This window comes from Cebus imitator, unplaced genomic scaffold (assembly GCF_001604975.1).
Source record: "Cebus imitator isolate Cc_AM_T3 unplaced genomic scaffold, Cebus_imitator-1.0 Scaffold55, whole genome shotgun sequence".
Taxonomy (NCBI): Eukaryota; Metazoa; Chordata; class Mammalia; order Primates; family Cebidae; genus Cebus; species Cebus imitator.
In genome coordinates, this window is record NW_016107370.1 from 1,532,216 (window position 1) to 1,551,923 (window position 19,708).

At 45.5% G+C, this 19,708-nt stretch overlaps 1 long non-coding RNA gene across 1 annotated transcript; it reads left to right on the plus strand.

Annotated features, from left to right (window-relative positions):
- The first annotated feature begins 13,967 nt into the window (after nt 1–13,967).
- Nucleotides 13,968–18,272, plus strand: LOC108304561. Its single transcript, XR_001825303.2, has 2 exons — nt 13,968–14,067; nt 17,382–18,272. It is a non-coding gene; the product is annotated as an uncharacterized LOC108304561 (long non-coding RNA).
- The last annotated feature ends 1,436 nt before the right edge of the window (nt 18,273–19,708 follow it).

The following is a 19,708-nucleotide window of genomic DNA, read 5'->3' on the forward strand; positions in this document are numbered from 1 at the left end:
GAGGCAGGAGAATTGCTTGAACCTGGGAGGCGGAGGTTGCAGTGAGCCGAGATTGCACCCCTGAGCTCCAGCCTGGCTTAGATTTATCCCCACTAGTGAGACTCCGTCTCAAAAACAAAAAAAGAAAAGTGAAAATGCTCCATGCTTTTGTGTAGCCCACTCACCTACCATGGAATTAGTACTGGCATGGGAGAATGTTCTGGAACATCCTGTCTTCCCCCCTCACACTGGGTGTCTACCATTGGTATGCGCAAACTCTCACCAAGCAACCTCTTTTTGAAGGCCCCAGAGTTCTTTCTTGCTCAAGGACAACTACTTTTTAGCATAAGCCAATTCTGAGAGGGCTGGAATTAGGCCCAGGGTGAGGGGTAGGCATAGCAACCATCTACTCTGAGAATTTTAAAAACAGAGAGGAAACATTAGAGATTATTTGCTCCAAACCCCTTGCTTCACAGATAAGGGAACTAACACTCTGAAAGGAGAGATTCCTTGCCCAAATTACCCAGCTAGCAAATAGTGGGGATAAATCTAAGCCCACTCACTCAACCTCCAGTACCATGGTGGGTTGAGTTTTTCCCACCACCCTATTTGATCTCTCATCATTTGTCTTCAGAGATTTCCAGTTCATATTCTTAATCATCCATTGAAACTCTTCTTCATTCATTCTGAAGTATCTTCTAGAGCCAAGCGATGGACCGGAACCTGGAAGGAACTGATAGCAGCAGCCATTCATTTCTTGGAGAGGCCCCAGAGGGGGTGCCCCACCTCTCTTCCTCCTCCCTTCAGAGCTCTCTCCTGGCTTTGGAGGGAAGGGAGCAGAGGCGTCTGAGTTCTGTCACAACCCTCACATCCGCTCACCTGTCACCCGTGCAAGGCAGCTCCCGGCAAAAGCCTTTGCTGCCTGAAGCCACCGGAGGAAATAGAATGACCTCTGCCATGAGCACCTCTAAAGGAGAAGCAGCAAATGGGTTGAGGAAGTTACGGAATCTAAAGCAGGTGCAGATGGGAGCCAGTTCAGTGGGAAGAGCTTTTCTCTTAAGAGGACCAGAGCTCACAACGGGTTCCTCGCAGTTCTATTGATAGGGGTTTCATTGATCTGCTGAACGTGTCATGTGCTCTCAGAAAGCCCAGGCAGCTTCCTGAATCACTGAGAGGGTTTGCGAGAGTCAATGGAACAAAAAAGTTAGAAAAGGAAGGATGTTCTGTTGAGATTCTTACACCCCCTTGAAATGCAATCTGTCATTCCAAACGATTCACTCACCGACAAGAAAGACTAAAAATATTTAAGCATGACATTTGCCTCCATTCAATAGACATTTTGTCACGAATGGCTGGAAACTGAGTTTTCTGAAAGATTATTGGGAGCTGCCTGCCTCTGCTGCTGGGGATTTGTGGCTTCATAATGAGCATGGAGGATGCGCACATGTGCCGAATGGATCTCAGAACTAAGTTCAAGCCACCAAGTCATGCATTAGGTTGATGCAAAAGTAATTGTGGTTTTTGACATGACTTTTAACGTCAAATTTCAGATGGAGAAATTAAGATACCAAAAGGATTAAAAAACTCACCCAAGATTGCCAAGCTTGTGAGAGATAGACCAGGTGGTCTGGTTGCAGGGTTCATGCTTTTAACCTGAATGCTGCCTTTGCACTGCTCTGGGCACCCATCCCAAGTGGTGACATTAATGTCAAAAACTGCAATTACTTTTGCACCAACCTAATATTGGCGGCAGAAATCAGATTCAACTACTTTGACAAAGGTGCAAAGAGCCTGGTGGCGGTGCCTGCCCTCAGCCTGCTCCAGGGAGGGCGCCCTCCTGTCCAGCCATGAGTGAAGGCACTCTATTGCAAGCTCCAGAAAGTAACTGAGTCACTGAGTTTATTTCTAGGTGCTTCGGGTACATCAGGTTTTACAGTGGCTTCACAGATGGTGTCACCCAGGACCCATCTGTGAATTCAGAGACCCTCATTCTGTGAGTCAAACCCCATGGTGTTTCCGACCCGGGTTCATTTCACAAGCAAGAGCTGACCCTCCCGCTGTACGACACAAGCACCTAAACAACATGGGTCCAAAGAGCCAGAACTAGACCTCAAAGGGAACACACGGGGGATTCTGCCCCCAAAGGATGGAGAAGGAGGAGGGAGCCACCAAAATGACAAGCGTGAGGCAGCTGGAAGAGAGGCCCCGTCTGGAGAACAGAGCGCAGGGAACGTCTGTCCCCCAGGGTGGGGTGTGCCTGACCCCCACATGCCAGGCTGAGACAGCTGAGTCCAGACCCCCAACAAGAGAGGGCAGCCTGGCTATCAGGCATGCAGCTTTGGCTGCCAAAAGAGTTTGAATTTGAGGGCAGGACAACAGTCTTCAAGAGGCAGAGGACGTGCTCAAATTATGCAAATCTGAAGCTCAACTCTGAATAATTTCTCCCCAAATTGATTCAAACAGGAGACAGGACTCAAGATCAACGTGGGGCGTTGCCTGGCAGCACTGTTTTTGAACTAGCAAAAGACTGAACCAATCTCAGGAAAGTTGAAACCAATGATGGCCCCTTTTTAGAGCCGGTTGCCATGGCACCTGGAAGGCACTGATTGAGAAGTCTCAGTCCGTGGAGTGTAAACATAAAGTTTCTTTTCTGCCCCCTAAATTGCTGCTTTCCACTGCCTTGTGTCTAATCTCTCTTGACTGTCCTTTAATGACAACTTGGGCAGATCATGCAACTTTCTGTAGTTGGAGTATGTCCACTTCCGTGTAAATTTCAACCTTGTTAATGTTCAAAAGCCTAACCTCCCCAGCAGCTGCAGAGGAGTGGCCTGGGCTGAGCTCTGAGGTCTCACCTGAGGTTGAGGGCAAAAAGAGAAACCAGATGGCTGAGTTCTTCCACTTGCTCGTGGCCTGTCAGGGACAAGAGCTCCCTGGTATCTACTTTATCGAGGAAGGTTCTATAGGATCCTGGTGGTCTCTGAGCAGATGGTGGGTGTGGCTTTCATGAGAGCAGCGTTTGGCTCCACCCCAGGCCTTCTGTCACTGGGGACCTGCCACAGGAAGGGGCTTCGTCTTCTTTTGGTCCAGACTGGGGAATGCCAGCCCCTGAGGCCCACTTTAGGCACTTCTGGAGCTCTCTGGAAAAGCTCTGGTAGGTCTCCTGGTACTGCTGAGGCCCCAGAACTGGGATGGCAGGACTGTGTCTGTCTTCCCAGCCATAGCGCCCTACACCCCACAGGTCCCTTCTGCCCTGTAGCACAGGCAGCCAGCGGGTAACAGCCTCTATGGGCACACAAGCTGCCTCTTGGCTCTCTCACCGCCCTTCTTCCGTGGCATGCCCCCACGTGGACCCTCAATTCCATGGCTCAGTGGCATCAGGCTGGAAAGCCCGCTGTCTCCCCTTCTGGCAAGGCTCATGAGTGACTCTCCAGGATCCCTTTCCCATCCACCTACATGATGAGAAGCTTTTTGGGAGGAAAAGAAGTCACTTCTCCCCAGGCACACAGCCGTCCCCACAGCTGACTTTCCACCTTCTCCAAGGCCTAGTGTGCTCCCCACAGAAACCTGCCCAGGTGGTTGATGCATAGGGAGGTTTCAAGGCCTCAGAAGTTATTTGCAGAGGCAATGGTGGCCTCAGGTCAGGGCTCTCTGTAGAATGCAGGAAGACCTAGCATCTTCTGTTTACAGCATCGACCCTTGGCTGTAATTCCAGAACAAGTGGAAAAGTCCCACATCACATCCTCTTACTCATCCACGAACAAAGAAAAAAGAAACTCTATGTGTACTGACACAAAATGACTTCAACAATAGATTGTGAAATTTTGAAAGCCAGGTTTGGAACACCGTATGTAATGGCCCCAGTTTGTAGGAAAGGGTAGGCTACAATCTGTACACACTGTTGGTTTCTAAGGAATAGGCAGATATGGCTGCCGTATCTCTCCAGCAAGAAATAACAAATAGCATCAGCAACTGTGGGATTTCTGGTACATCTTAATCTCTTATAAGTCCTCCCTGCCTTGCCTGGCTGGAAATGCACAGCCCCCAAGCGCATTCACAATGTAGCATATCATGGGAGGGGAAGGGGAGAAAAGGAAGCTATGATGCAGAGGCCCAGCAACTAATATACTTGCCACTGAGTGACTGACTGACTCACAAAATCCTAATGTAAGATTTCCAAAGGAGGTTATGTCAGAGTCTCTTAATTTTACCAATCAGAAAACCAAGGCTAAGCAGTTGGGGAAAACTCATCACAGAATGAAGTCACCACTTTGCAGAGCCAGGCTCCACTGACAGGTGGGGATGTTTCACTGGGAGCTGATGTGGATCTCATAGACATTGATTTATCTGCCACTTCATGGCAGAATGGTTGACCATTCTCCTTCACCTTTAAGTTTGCTGTGACACCAACCCAGCTGATGAATATGGGCACAGCAGCTTCCTGGGAGGGCTGGCAGCCTTTCTCACTTTCCATTCAAATCAAACTTGACCACACTGAGAGAAGCTGAAGCTGCTCCCTGCCTTGGAAGATGGGTCCCCAATGTGAGAATCATTAACAACGAACTATACTTCAGTCAGATGAGTCGGGGGGAATGCTTTTCACCTTTTTTTTAAGGCTATTAGTAATCTAAGAAGGTAGAGAAATGATACTTTGATGTAGACCCTATTGGTCTTTCTTTATTTCTCCCCATCTCCCCTCATTTCCAGCCACTTTGGCCAATAATTCCTTGTTCCTCAAGACACCTGACCACCCTGCTTTGCCCACACCACGTGTTACTCCATCAGCATGCAGACGATGGTTCATCTCAATACAGCATAACTCACCAGCCTGCTGGGCCAGATTATTACTATTTTTTGGCCTTTAATACTCAAGAACGGTATTTTTGGGGAGGGGGCAACTTCTTCAGTGGTAATGAGGATAACTGACGTTTAACATACTGGAGTCCTTCTTAGTTGTTGTGGTGGTGGTTGTTGTTTGCGGCACTTTTTTAGAACAGATATTCCAGGAATGAGTACAGAAAAGACAATCACATATTTCTGTCGACCTCCTTTCCAAGCAATGAATTTCTAATGGTGAAATTTCAGGCACCAAGTTAGGGCATATGTTGAGGGCAAGGGAGGGAGAAGGAACGAAGGGGAAAATATTTCTTGGGGTTTTCAAGTTGCCCTAGAAAGATGGCACAGTTATTTATAGGATCAGCCTGTAACACACACATGCTCTCCTTTGCCCTCCTCCCTCCCTCCCTCCTTCCCTTCCCAGACTATGAGCTTTCATCATGTATACAGCAGTCATGATTTTGCACTAGCTGCTATTTTCACTTAGAAACATGAGGAAACTATATATATTTTTTCTTTTTTTGAGACAGGGTCTGGCTTTGTTGCCCAGGCTGGAGTGTAATGGCATAATCTTAGCTCACTGCAACTTCTGCCTCCTAGGCTTAAGCAATTTTCCTGTCTCAGCCTCCCAAGAAACTGGGACTACAGGTGCATGGCACCATGCCCGGCTAATTTTTGTATTTTTTGTAGAGACAGGATCTCATTATTTCACCCATGCTAGTCTAGAACTCCTGAGCTCAAGTGGTCTGCCCGCCTCAGCCTCCCAAAGTGCTAGGATTACAGGCACGAGCCACTATGTGCAGCCAAATACAGTACTTTTATTAAAATAATCATGTGTCCAAAGAATGATGTAATTCTAAGGAAGCTGACCTTTAACCTCCAAAACGGGCTGAGCTAGGTCAGTGTATTGTATCTCGCACACTCCAGGGATACACTGGGGACGGGGTTCCAAATAAAATGCAGGCTATCTAATCAAATTTGCGTTTCAAATAAACAATGAATAATTTTTGGCATAAGTTTGCCTCAAATATTGCATGGGACGTACTTATACGTAAAAAATTTATTTTATATGCATTTTTGAGACAGGGTCTCACTCTGTCACCCAGGCTGGAATGCAGTTGCATGATCACTGCAGGGACCTCCCAGGCTCAAGCAATCCTTTTCACCTCAGAGATGCCACCATGCCCAGTTAATTTTGTATTTTTAGTAGAGATGAGGTTTCTCCATGTTGGTCAGGCTGGTCTCGAACTCTCGACCTCAGGAGATCTGCCTGCCTCAGCCTCCCAAAGTGGTGGGATTACAGGCATGAGCCACTGCGCTCAGCCTATACTAAACACTTTTAATTCAGGATAAATATTGTTTGAGTCTATCAGTGGCTAAGTGTGCAGGTAGGGGACACTGAAGAGGAAATGACAAGTGTACAGAAGGTTTTGTTGGAAGGAGCTAGTGGGCAGATCTCAGGGAAACCCAGGTTGGAGGGGAGTGCAGCAAATGCCTCCCTGTGCAAGACAATGGGGGTAAGATAATGGGGTGGGGGACAAGGAGAAAAGGGGATGGAAGTGACCTGCACCAAAGATGGGGGAGTGCTTCTTTAGAAAACTCTCCATCGAAGTGGGGACTATGAGAATCACGCTCAGAGGGACAGGCACAGGAGCCCCTATGCATCAGAGAATCAGTACCCAAGACTTTCACCTGAACTTCCCAGCCTAACACTGGATTTACAGGAAGACAGAGGGAACATTATTACAGTGACCAAATGGCTTAGAATTTCCTGCCAAAACGCTATGTTGCTTTGTGAAAACACTGTGTTGCTTTGTGAACTATTTCACATAGCTGACGTTAGCCTGCAAGAAAATTATAGCAGAGACCACCAACTTGGGGTGTGTTTGAGATTATCCAGAGTATGTGGTTCCTTTAACCTGTGAACATCCTAGATGACTTCGAGATTACCGGGAGAAGCCTCATGAAGCTCCTGGGGAGGCTGGAGAGGCGGGAGGGAGGATTATGTGATGCTAGCCCAAGTGCTGGTAGAGAGCTACCTAGGACAGAGCATGAACAAATGAATGAATGCATCCACTAAGTCCTTTCTTCAAGTGGCTTTTCTCAAAATGACTTTCCTTTTTCCAAATGAGGTCTCTCATGATGAAAGGAGAAGGGCACAGTCAGAATTTCTTTATTTTAAAAACTTTGTATTTTAGAAATAGGGTCTCTCGCTCTGTCACCCAAGCTGGAGTGCAATGGCATGATCTTAACTCACTACAGCCTCAGACTCGTGGCCTCAAGCAATCTTCCTGCCTCAGTCTCCAGAGTAGCTGAGACTACGGGCACTCAGCAACATGCCCAGTCCAGAATTCCTTTTACTTTTAACTTTGTAGACAAGAGGTCTCACTATGTTGCCTAGGCTGGTCTTAAACTCTTGGGCTCAAGTGATCCTCCGCCTCAGCCTTCCAAAGTGCTGGGATTACAGGTGTGAACCACCTTACCCAGGCCAGAATTCCTTTAAAGTCAGGAAGGGTTAGAAGTAAGATTGGCCCCTCTCTTCTGAGGATTTGTGATCTGTGACTCAACCTTTGGCCTGGGCATTGGGTCTTGATGCATGAAAGACTCCGTGTTCACAAGGCAATTCTCCTTTCTCCTTCTCAGGAAAGGAGGCCCAGAGTCTTGCTACTGCAGAGGTCTGTTCGCAGGGGTCCTGTACACGCTCTGGCAGAGACCTGCTTCCGTATTCTCTCCTATATTCTTATGCCCACATTGAGCAAAAATGCTCAAGGTGATAAGATGGTGGTTTTTGGAGCACAACGATAGAACATCTGGGGGAAGAAAATGGACAAGTTGGAAGAGGAGCAGCTGTAAAGCTTGGCAATGGAGACCCGAGTTTTAAATTCCTCTTGGAAAAGTGAAGTCCTGGGCACTGGAGCCTGGCTTCCCTAGCATGCGTGTCGCAGGGAGAGCTGCAGAGGGCAGTGAATCGCCTTTTAGAAAAATGTCCTTCAAGTCCTGGCTTGAGACATTGTACCAGCTGTGCCTTTGACCTGTTTCTTTATTTTAAAATTGAAATAAGAATAATCAAAGACACTCTCAGGCTTTAATAATAATAACACTTAGTAGTGTTTACCCCAGGATGGGCACTATTCTACATTTACATAAATTAGCTCATTTAATCTTCATAGGACCCCTTCTGTGCTTCTGTGCTTGACCTTAGGAAGCAGGTACTACTATTAACACAAATTTATAAACAGAGGCACAGATAGGTTAAGTACCTTGTTCAAGTTCCTATCGCTAGTGAGTGGGAGAGCTGGGGTCTGAACCTAGACAGTCTAGCTGCAAGGTCAATGCTGTTAACAACTAGCCAGTTGTTTGTCAAATATAAAGGGGGGCAGAGAATAAGAGGAATTCAAATTGTTATATTTCATTCATTTTCAAACAATTTTCCCACATTTTAACATCTCTGTACGGGTTTTCGCCATGTTAACCAGATTGGTCTCAAACTCCTGATCACAAGTGATCTGCCCGCCTCAGCCTCCCAATGTGCTGGGATTACAAGCATAAGCCATGTGCCCAGCCAGTTTACTTTTTAGCCTCCTCCGCTCTCTTCTCAAACCCTCCCTCCGTGGGGCCTTGCTTACTCACACTATCTGGAGTCTCTCCCTAAACCTCGCTATCTGCTTCTCTGCTTTTCTTTATTTTGTTGATTGACTGTCTGCTTCTTCTGGATGTGAGCTCCAGGAGGGAAGGCATTTTAGGCTGGTTATGTTTGCTTATTTGTAGTTTTGCTGCTGTACACCCACTATCTAGAATAAATGCCAGGTACTTAGGACATGGTGGCCCCCGACAAATAGTTCTTAAATGAATGAATGAATGAGGACTCGCTGGAGATTCTTTGGTATTTTAAGAAGGTTCACTCAGATTATTTGCTCAAATTAGAAGCAAGAGGCAGTGGAGAGAGGGAAGCCAGGTGGAAGGTCCCCAGGCCTGCATTCTAGGCCTTCACTCACTAGAAATCCAAGGGCAGTGGCCAATTCTGGAAAAACTATGACAGAAAAATAACATTTGACAGAATGCCAGAGAACATCCAGATAAATTCTGTCCATTGAATAAATAAATAAATGCAAGCATGAATCTTGACTAAATCCTAGGCTAAAAACAAACAAAAAACTGCTATAAAAGAATTGGGGGATAATTGGGAAATTTGAAAGTAAGCTAAATGGGCTGGGCACGGTGACTCATGTCTGTAATCCTAGCACTTCGGGAGGCCGAGGCGGGTGGATTACCTGAGGCCAGGAGTTCAAAACCAGCCTGGCCAACATGTTGAATCCCTGTCTCTACTAAAAAATACAAAAATTAGCCAGGTGTAATGGCATGCACCTGTAATCCCAGCTATTCGGGAAGTTGAGGCAGGAGAATCGCTTGAACCCGGAGGCAGAGGTTGCAGTGAGCCAAGATCACACCACTGCACTCCAGCCTGGGTGAACAGAGTGAGACTGTCTCAAGAAAAATAATAAGCTAAATAGTGGGTGCTATTCGAGAATAATTACTGTTAATTTAGCTCTGATAATGGTACTCAGGTTAAGTGGCATACTCCTAAATTCTTTTGTGCTGAAGCGGGGAGAAATATCACCATGTACACAATTTATTTTCAACTGCCTCCTGAGAGTGGCTACCACTCATTCATGTGATGACCCTCTCCCATGATCACTGCAACCAAGCCCCTGCCCTTATGCACCAACAGTGTTCTGGGCCTGTTCCCAGCCATAAGAGAAGGAACTTTTGTAGGAGAAGGTGACACGTGTGTGAATGCAGACATGAAACCAGGACTCCCTGTCAACATTGCGTTTTCACTTGGGTCCTGGCTTGTGACATTGAATTGAAAGTGATTTTGATTTTCTGAATAACAAATCCGAGGCTACAGAAACCCCACTTCCTTCCATCCCCACTGGGCTTGGCCTGGTCCCTGCACATGGCAAGTTAGCCTCCTTTGGTCTCTTTACTGGAAGAGTAAATACCCAGTTAATCCAGACAGCTCATGCCCTTCGTCATTCTCTGTATCCACCTCTGTTATTCTCTAGTCACTTATTTCTCTCTCTCTCTCTTTTTTTTTTAGACAGAGTCTTGCTCTATCGCCAGGCTGGAGTGCAGTGGCATGATCTCGGCTCACTGCAACCTCCACCTGCCAGGTTCAAGGGATTCTCCTGCCTCAGCCTCCCGAGTAGCTGGGACTATGCCACCATGTCCAACTAGTTTTTTGTATTTTAGTAGAGATAGGGTTTCACCATGTTGGCCAGGCTGGTCTCCAGCTCCTGACCTCGTGATCCACCCATCTCGGCCTCCCAAAGTGCTGGGATTACAGGTGTGAGCCACCGCGCCCGGCCACTTATTTCTCATTTTTAGAGACAATGGTCTCCCTAGGTTGTCCAGGCTGGACTCAAACTCCTGGGCTCAAGGGATCATCCTGCCTCAGTCTCCTGATCTATTCATTATTAAAGATGAACTCATCTCCTGTTTCACTTAAGGTTTCAGAGCAAATGACAAGCAAGTATTCTCAGCTTTGCTAGACAGACAGCAAACTAAAGCCTCAGAAATAAGAAGTTATTTTTGTCCAAAGGCAAAAACCCAAATGACAAAGAGTCTTGAATGAGACCCAGTATTCCAGTCCCCAAACTTCAGCACCCCTCATGGCAAAAGATTGGCATTCTTCATTGGAAGCGATGACCTTTTTTTTTTTTTTTCCATTTAACAAAGCCTGCAGCTCATGGCCGGAAGATGAGAAAACCATGGAGAAAATCACTCACAATGACTGGAGCCTGTTTCCAGCTGCAGCTAGTGGAAAGTTACCTGATTTTGTTTTTCACTGTTGGTGAAGCCCAATTTTGCAGGCTGTATCTGAATATACACATTAGGGATTTAGACATTCTAAGTTAAACTTCAACCTTCCAAGGTTCACATCTACTTTTTTTAAAAGGCATGCACCTTTATTTCTTAAAAAATAAAAAGTCGGGCCGGACACAGTGGCTCACACCAGTAATCCCAGCACTTTGGGAGGCCGAGGCAGGCAGATCATGAGGTCAGGAGATCAAGACTATCCTGGCTAACACAATGAAACCCCATCTCTACTAAACATATAAAAAATTATCTGGGCATGGTGGTATGTGCCTGTGTCCCCGCTAGTCAGGAGGCTGAGGCAGGAGAATCGCTTGAACCCGGGAGGTGGAAGTTGCAGTGAGCTGAGATCACACCCCTGCACTCCAGCCTGGGTGACAGAGCACAACACCGTCTAAAAAATATAAAAATAAAAATAAAATAAAAAGTCACTTTTTTTCTTTCCCAGACAGCGTCTTATTCTAAGCTGCAACACAGAGTCTTGCTCTATCACCAGGCTGGAGTGCAGTGGCACGATCTCGGCTCACTGCAACCTCCACCTCCCAGGCTCAGGCAATCCTCCTGCCTCAGCCTTCCAAGTAGCTGGGTCTATAGGTGCATGCCACCACGTCCAGATAATTTTTGTAGAGACAGGATCTTGCTATGTTGCTCAGGCTTGTCTCAAACTTCCAAGCTCAATCAATCCACCCACCTTAGCCTCCCAAAGTGCTAGAATTATAGGTGTGAGCCACTGCGCCTGGCCAAAAAATCACTTTTAAAAGCAGCTGAGGTAAAGTTATGTGATTTGACAGAAGTTTGAAAAACGTTCATCCTGTCTCTGAAGTTTAGAATCCTTGCAAGTCCCCTGACTGGGGATGTAAAGAAAATCATCTGAAAGCTGAACATTTGTCTTCATCCTGTTTTTCTAAATGAAGAGAAAACCATCTCAGTAAAAATGCTGATGAGAGTGACCCGAATAATGTGGGACCGAGGAGGCTTGGGGGTGGGAAGTGTTTGTCCTGCCCTTTGAAAGAATGTATTTGAAATAATGTCTTTCTTTCAAAGGGCAGGACAACAGGGAACCCTGAGGAATCTGTTTCACTTTAAAGGAGGAAAACCAACAGCAATTCTGAAAAGAAATAGGATGGCTGAAATCAGGAGAAGCGGCTTAAAAAGTGCACAGCAAGTTTGCAAAGGCAGTGCCAACACTGCAGTGCCAGAAATGTGACTGTAAAAAATATCCCATTGACACCATATTGTATAGACCGACACTGGGGAGCACAGGGCTTTGGCAATTTCCAGAGGGCCCTCAGGATGTTTTTCTCACATCAGAGTGCACTGTGTGGGTTGTCGCAAAGGAATAGGAGGCCAATCCCTCAGCCCTGGGGGAGGGCCCTGTCTTCTGTGGAGCCGAGTGTATAGGACCCCTCAGGAGGTTGTAGGCAACCTGACGGAACTGAGTCCCCTCAGGAGCCTCGGGAGCATGCCGGGAACAAATGGCGGTGCCCACTCACTGCCTCATTTCTTGAGTTCAGTTCTTCGGCAAGAAAAAAAAAAGGTCATTAGTATATTTTGTTTTTCATTTTTACCTGAAAAGAAATATGACAACTAAAAGGAAGGATGACATGAGCAGGATGACAATACCTGCTAGTTAAATTAAGGCCACCCAACTCCTCGGATCATCATCAACTGGAATGACCAGACCTCACTTCAGATTGCATTTGTGTTTATTGGAGAGAGCAACCAAGAGTTTCCTTTTAAAAAATAAGAAAGCAAAATAACAATGTGGCAAAACCCCATCTCTACAAAAAAGAAAAGTACAAAAATTAGCCAGCTGTGGGCACCTGTAGTCCCAACCACTGGGGAGGCTGAGACTGGGGGATCGCTTGAGTCCAGAGGGTCGAGGCTGCAGTGAGCTGTGATCATGTCACTGCACTCCAGCCTGGGTGACAGAGTGAGACCCTGTCTCAAAAAAAAAGGAAGAAGAAGAAAGGAAAGAAAGGAAGGAAGGAAGGAAGGAAGGAAGGAAGGAAGGAGGGAGGGAGGGAGGGAGGGAGGGAGGGAAGGAAGAAGAGAGAGAAAGAAAAAGAGAGAGAAAGAAAGAAAGAAGAAAAAGAGAAAGAAGGAAAGAAAGAAAAAGAAAGAAAGAGAGAGAGAAAAAGAAAGAAGGAAAGAAAGAAAGAAAGAAAGAAGAAAGAAAGAAAGAAAGAAAGAAAGAAAGAAAGAAAGAAAGAAAGAAAGAAAGAAAGAAAGAAAGAAGAAAGAGAGGAGAGAGAAAGAAAGAAAACCAAATGACCTGAGAAGGAAAAGAAATAATCAGAGACATTAAAAATAATAGCCAACAGCTGGGTGCAGTGGCTCATGCCTGTAATCCCAGCACTTTGGGAGACCAAGGTAGGCAGATCACCTGAGTTCAGAAGTTCAAGACTAGCCTGGCCAACATGGCGAAATCCCATCTCTACTAAAAATTTTAAAATTAGCCAGGCGTGGTGGCAGGCACTTGTAGTCTAAGCTACTCAGGAGGCTAAGGAGGGAGAATTGCTTGAACCCAGAAGGTGGAGGTTGCAGTGAGCTGAGATTGAGCCACCGACTCCAGCCTGGCTGACAGAGTGAGACTCCATCTCAAAAAAATAAATAAAAAATAATATAAATAGCTAACAACAGAATACAGATAGGCTGAGCGGCAGCCTCCCTGCTGTTGATGCGGCTGCTCCCGAGCCACCTGCCTCACCGCCTAGCTGTGGGCTGTTTGTCTTGCTGCCCGTGGCATTTCCAGAGCTTAGCAGATAAGGAGGAGCTTCATACATGATTGCTGGCGTGAACAAAGGAATGCATGGTAACGATGTCAGAAATGGCCAGTTCATCAGGAGAATGAAATTGGCTTCCAAATATTGGTCAAGAGCTCTACATCGGACGAGCCAAGGATCTACTGAACTTAGCAGGCTCCTGTGGCCCGGTGCCTCTTCTGGCTCTAGAAATCTGGGGAGGTGACCAGGTCATACGTGGCAGTCCTCCTGTGAAGACAGTGAAGCTGGTTGAAACCTGGGGTTCCGAGGGGAAGATGTGTTCACCAGGTGATCTCCCTGCTCTGCCCCGGTGGCCCCCATGGCTGCCTGCTGCCCGCGCACCCCCACTCAGCCAGGGTTGGACTTTCCAAACTTGCTGAGTGTGTTCGACCAAAGGTAATGCTGACTTAGTGGCCTGAGGTCGTGCCGTCCCTCCCCCCCACCGAATCAATAAATAATGCGACTTATCAGAAAGAGAAAGAATTGTTTACTTTTAAACCCTGGATCCCATAAAGGGAGAGGGGAGAGGCCTAAAAGCCACAGAAGCTGTGGACGGCGCCGTCCTGCCTGCCACAGGAGGGGCCCTGGCTGAGAGGATCGGAGCCCACCCAGGGTAAGTGCGGCTCTCCCTGGGTGCCTGCGGAACCCCCGAGTGATCAGGCTGTGCTTTGGGGTGGCCGCTGATTGGGAAATGATGGGGGCTGCTGACTCCAATGTTGTAAAAGACACCACCCAGCACCTGAGCAACAACAGGTGTTGAACACACCATCACTTTGTCTTCCATGATGATTCTGTGTCTTCAGAAAACTTGAGGAACACTGGAGACTTTCTTGAGCGAGGGTAACACATGGTTTCCTTTTAAAGCAAAATAACAAAACAGCTTAAGGAGGAAAAGAAATGATCACCTTGCAGAGGGAGAGAGGATGAGGCTGGGGAGGAGCGGAGGGCTCAGGGGCGTTTTATTTCTGTGCTTGGAGTGGCTGGACATGAAGCCAGTTCTGTTTTTACCATGGCCTGATTTAACGATAATACCAAAGCGTTCACATGGAATGCCAGCTTTAGAGTCATTCCTTTCGCACTCCTCTGTCCAAGCCATATTGTTTCCTCAATAGCACTAAAAAATAACCGAGCACCTGCACAGAAATGAAACAGCACCTTAGGAATCCCCAGGCCTCAGCAATTATCTTTAAAAAGAGTCCAAGTAGGCCCCAGCTTGGCTAAAATGTATCCAGAGACTCCTTCTTCACCACTGGTTGGTGAGAAACACAGGTGATTGCAGGTGCCTGAATAAGGAACTTTCCAGATTTCCCTTCTAGAAGGATGCCAATGAGGAAAGAAATGCTGCTTTGCTCCCTGTTGACAAAAACATTCTATTTTTAAATGTCTATGCACTTTCAAAATGACAGGACTCAGAAGTATAATAGTGACTTCCTTTATCATCTAGACTAACAGCCTAAAAGAGTCAAATGGATGGATTTAATGCATCTATTTTAAATCGTAGTAAATGTGGATTCAGAGCAAAACGCATCTCCATTTATCTTTCACTTATTATGAATTTTTTTTTGTACTAATTGGTTATGCTTGCAGCAAGGTGACATTCACAGTCCCCATGGGGTTGGCCCTAGAACAAAGGGCTCTTAGCCCCTGGGAACAGAATATTAAAGCAAAGACAAGCTGCTTGTGCCCAGATCTGACCCAAGAAAGAACAGGGAGTGTTGCGATGATATTCCTGGTGCCTGTGACTCTAAGATGTCACGATGGGAGCTGTGGAGTATACAGAATATGTACAGAGTGATGAATTTGCTGGAGGGTCTGGCTTTGTAAAGGCTTCCTCCTTAATGAGCTATTTTCTCACTTATGAAAAGAAATGCAGGGCGTTAAAAGAGGAGCAAACCAAATCTAGCCTGTTTTTCATACCCATGGATCCAATGGGAAAGCTACATTCTGTACTGACCACAGCAGCTAGAGATGCCTAGAGATTTCATCACAGTTGGGAAGATGAGAGCAGGAAGATGATGCACACAGAAATTTAGTGTGTGTGTTTTCTTTTTCTTTTCTTTTTTTTTTTTAAGAGACGGGGTTTCACCATGTTGACCTTGTGATCTGCCTGCCTTGATCTCTTGACCTAGTGATCCGCCCGCCTCGGCCTCCCAAAGTGCTGGGATCATAGGCATGAGCCACTGCAATTGGCCTGTGTGTTTTCTTTGGAAATGGGATCTCAGGCCGGGCGTGGTGGCTCGTGCCTGTAATCCCGGCACTTTGGGAGGCCGAGGCGGGTGGATCATGAAGTCAAGAGATTGAGACCATCCTGGTCAACATGGTGAAACCCCGTCTCTACTAAAAATACAAAAGATTAGCCAGACGTGGTGGCACATGCCTGTAATCCCAGCTACTTCGGAGGCTGAGACAGGAGAATCGCTTGAACCCAAGAGGCAGAGGTTGCGGTGAACCGAGATCGCGCCATTGCACTCTAGCCTGGGCAACAAGAGTGAAACTCCGTCTCAAAAAAAAAAAAAAAAAGAAAAGAAAAGAAATTTGATCTCAAACAACTGAGCTCAAGAGATCTTCCTGCCTAAGACTCCTGAGTAGCTGAGACTACAGAAGAAATTTATTATTAATAGCCATTCAGGAATGGTTAGCACGCAGTCTTTCTCAAGGAGATCTCAGGAAGTAAGCTACACAGAATTCCTCAAGGCCTTTTCTACACTGTAGAAAATTGTGCTGGCATTTGGACAAGTCACCCTGAGAATAGCCAACATCTTTGCCTTAAGCATTATTTTTTCAAAGGAAATGACATTTAATACTTCCCAGCCAGTGTGTAAAGTTTCTGTTTGTTATTAGCTATACTATTTAAATTCAGTTGTTAAATTTGAAAATACTATAACATTAAAAATTTGTAGAATAAGAAATGATTATGTGAATTTTTAAAATATTCAGAAGTGGATCCTGGCATTAACCACTTTATTTTACTAGCGATATATTATTGTATGACATTTCTTTTTTTAAAAGAAAACCTTCTGATTACTTGTTTAAACTGCTTTGTAAACTGACAGTTTAACTGCTTCTGCAGAAACAAAAAAGTAATAAAAGATGATGGCCATTTTAGCAATGTTTAAAAACTGCTCACAAGACAAAATAATTGCCACTCAATATGTGTTTAGTGATTGACGCAATAATACCATAAAATTGTTGTACTGCAAAAGAAAATATTTCACTAATAATTTGCTAAAAAAATTAGCCTGAGGCCTGCCACTCAGCACAGCACTAACTTTTCATGCTTATGACAAATAATATATGAATAGGGTGGCTTCCAACCTCCCCCATTTCAGAAGAGTATCTTGCAAGAAGGAATTTGTATTGAGAGTCCAGAAAGACAATTGCTTAACATTTTTTAAATCCTCATTTTTCTCATTAAAAAGTATCACATGAATCATAATTAACAAATTTATACAAAAGGAGAAAAAAGAAACCATAATTTCTCTACTGAAAGATAATGATGATTGACATTTGATGTTTTGGCCTCAGGCATGAATGCATTTTTTCACAGAAAGGGACTCATACTGTGTGTATTGTTTTACAAACTGTTTTTTAATTCAATAGCATATCTTGAATTTCTTTCCAAGTCTACAATCATTTTTCTACAGAATCAATGTAAAGGGTTATGGTGTGTCATGAATGTATTCCTCTTCTCCTATAGCTGGGCGTTTAGGTTGTTTCCAATGTTTACCCTCATAAGCAATGCCACTATGAGCAACCTCATAGGTACATCTCTCTATACATTTTAATACTTTCCTGGTGATAGATTTCTGAGCCATAGAAATGAGGTTTATTTGGGGGCGGGGAGTTGGTAAAATTCACCAGTAACACATTAACTTCCTCATCTCTTTTATTCTTCCCTGCGTTCCTTCCCTTTTCTGTCTTTTGCAGATTATTCAAAGCCAAAAGCCAACAGAGCCCCCATGAAGAAGTGGAGGATGCCCAGATGCTGCTATGAAGCCCTGAGGAGTGAATGAGTCCAAGCCCTTGCCCAGGATAGCGCTCTCCAAGCACATCCTTCAGGGACCCTTCTAACCAGTGAAATGTTCACCTCTCACTGTTTCTTCCCAACTGAGCTAAGAGACTTCTAGAGCCTCTTGTGATGGTCAGCAATAGCCCTGGCATGACCAGGAGGTGTGGGTTTCTGTTCTAGGTCCCTTAGCAAAGACTAAGCAGGACAAGCCTGGCTACTCTGTTAGGAGGAGCCGTAGGGAAAGGGAAGGATAAGATGGGCCACGACACACCTGTGTCCCCTGCTGGGCTGCCCTCAGAGCGTCCAGGTTTGTGGCAGCAACTGGGGCCACCTAGAACTCTAGGGTTCATAGTCATTCTCTCTGAGTCATGTAAAGCTGCCCAGGAGATGAGGTCCACCTGAGGAGAGTATGTCTAAACAGGCCATTGGCATTTCCTGCTTGCAAATGACCACATTTCATGAAACGAAACCAGGCCACAGACAGGAACCAAAGGAAATCAGTTACTTAATGGAAGATAAGGGATCCATAAAGTGAAAAAGGTAAAGAAGAAAAAAGAGGCAGCTTCAACACTCCAACTCCACGGAAGCAGAACGACTCTCAGCTTTCTTAGGGGGTAGTCACTGAAAGTCTAGCTTGAAGAGGGTGATTTCATGATCTACATGTAATAAGGCGCATTTTTTTCTGAAAAGTACAGAATGGTTCATTTTCAGCTGTTAAAGATGGGCCGGTTTTAGGGCTAGAGCAAGGCTCTGGTCAAATGTTAACAACCCAGTTATCCTGGGGAAAAAATAACTGGCTCCCAGCCCTTTCCCTTTTCAGCATTTGCAGGAAAAGCAGGAGTGGGTAAAATGCTTTATTTCCTCTCATTCTCCATGGTGGGCAGGAGTTCACGTATCAGTCAGAAACCATTTTTAACAGGAAAACCAAGTAAATCCTGTAGGGATTTATTTGGAGCTCCCTTTTTGTGAGAAAATGAGTATCACAAACTAAAAATGACTCATTTCCTCTCTCCATCTTCCTCCCTTTCTCCTCTCCCCTCATCTCCCACCCATCACTATGGTGGAAAATGACTACGGTGAAGATCATGAAAATTTGAGCAAGATCAGATGCCACAGAGAGTAGATCACAACACATCTAACTGCTGGATCCCCATATCAAATAATTGTAATTTTCCTAGACTGCAGAATTGATCACATTTTACCGATGATGGATTGGGAAATATGGTGAGGAGATGAGAGCTGGAGAGCATGCATTCATTCAGTCAGATTATTCTCATTTACAGCGTGGTCTTCCACATTATAAACTAAGTATCGATGTCGTGAAATCTATTCCCTCTAGAGATTCTTTCTCTCTGAGCCATTTCAGAAAATTGTTGCAAACGGAGTTCCTGTCTGTTTTCACAAGGAGTTTTTGCAGAAGGGGTTTTTGGGTGGTTGTGGAACACAGGCACTGGGCCCCTTCACTACTCTACCCTTCCAGAACACAGAAGCCTTTCATCTGTGAGTCTTCATCTCTTCCCATTGCTCAAGACGCTTGCACCTGTGATGCTTCTTTTCTCTGCTCACGTCATAATATGTGGAGCTGATGAGGTTCCCTTGTGGCGGTCCGTGACAATGGTGGAATGTGGAGGTGAAGTTAACACCTTTGTGGCTACAGATTTTCCTTAGCAGAGCTGTGGAGTGTGACAATGGTGTTTGTGTCTAAACTATCAAACGCCATTATCACACTAAATAGCTACTGCTAGGCAATCCTTCCCTTGATAAATGTCTTGGCATCATTCGCTTTGAGCAAGAAGGTTCATCTGATATCAGTGTTCCCAATCTTGTATACTTACTGAATAAAGTCTGGTTCTCTTGAGCTCATAACCAATATGATTAGCTGAACCCTGCCTCTCACATGCTATTGTTACATACCTTAGCTGGTGATGAATTTCTTTGTTTTCCCAAGTCAATAAAAAGATTGCAGACTGTGTACGGTGGCTCACGCCTGTAATCCCAGCACTTTGGGAGGCCAAGGCAGGTAGATAGATCGCTTGAGCTCAGGAGTTCAAGACCAGCCTGGGCAACATGATGAAACTGTGTCTCTACAAAAACTACAAAAATTAGCCAGGTGAGGTGGCATGCACCTGTAATCCCAGCTACTTGGGAGGCTGAGGTGGGAAGATCAGTTGAGTCCATGAAGTCGAGGCTGCAGTGAGCTGTGATGGTACCACTGCACTCCAGCCTAAGTGACAAAGCAAGAAAC